Consider the following 1,268-nt stretch of genomic DNA (forward strand, 5'->3'; position numbering starts at 1 on the left):
TGGAAAACTGTGCATTGAATAAATTCAACTTTAACGCTACATTGAAATAACTCCACTGCTGTTTATCTTTATTTTCTTAGATCTTAACTTCTTTACCTTAAAAATAGAAGTTTTAATATTATTCACCAAACATTGCATACTTGAGAAACAGAAAATGCTGGTAAGAATACAATGATGCATTACCAAACGTGAAATAGCTAGTGGGAAGCAGCCGCATAGCACAGGGAGATCAGCTTGGTGCTTTGTGACCACCTAGAGGGGTGGGATAGGGAGGGTGGGAGGGAGGGAGATGCAAGAGGGAAGAGATATGGGGACATATGTTTATGTATAACTGATTCACTTTGTTATAAAGCAGAAACTGACACACCATTGTAAAGCAATTATACTCTAATAAAGATGTTAAAAAAAAAAAGAATACAATGATGGTTGCATAAACTACTTGGCGATAGATCTGAAAGCCCCTTCTTTCTAGAACTTTGAGCAAATAATTTCAACTCTCCTACATATCAATGTTCTCTGAAAACTAAATGGGTCCAAATGGATAATCTCAAAATTCTTTTCTCCTTTACCAATTTATTATTTTGTGGTAATTTGGTAATAATTTTTGTGGTAATAATCTATTTGGTAATAATTTTTGTGGTAATAATCTATTAATTGAATAAATGTCTTGAAATCCTGGAGTTTAGAAAATTATTGAAATTAAGAATTAAAAGTGGTACAATCACTGTAGAAAGGACTTAAACATTGATATACCCCATGAGTAAGCAATTACACCCCTCAGTATAAACACCAGAGAAATTCTTTCACTTGTACACTAATAAATATATATAAATATATATAAGAAACATATAGAGATACCATTCATATGGAAAATACCCAGAAACTATTCAAATGCCAAAAAAGTAGGGAATAAATAAATAAATAAGTTGTAGTATGTTCACTCAATTGGCTATCACAGGAGTTAAAATGAAGTACAGCTAGTTGGAACACCATGTATGGTGTTATAAATATAATATTGAGAAGAAAAAAATTAGTCTCCAAAGATTATATATAAAATTTCAATACCCTTTTTATAAAGTTAAAATAACTAAAGGGCTTCCCTAGTGGTGCAGTGGTTGGGAGTCCGCCTGCCAATGCAGGGGACGTGGGTTCGTGCCCTGCTCCGGGAGGATCCCACATGCCGCGGAAAGGCTGGGTCCATGAGCCATGGCCGCTGAGCCTGCGCGTCCGGAGCCTGTGCTCCGCAACGGGAGAGGCCACAGCAGTGA

This window comes from Globicephala melas, chromosome 7 (assembly GCF_963455315.2).
Source record: "Globicephala melas chromosome 7, mGloMel1.2, whole genome shotgun sequence".
Lineage (NCBI taxonomy): Eukaryota > Metazoa > Chordata > Mammalia > Artiodactyla > Delphinidae > Globicephala > Globicephala melas.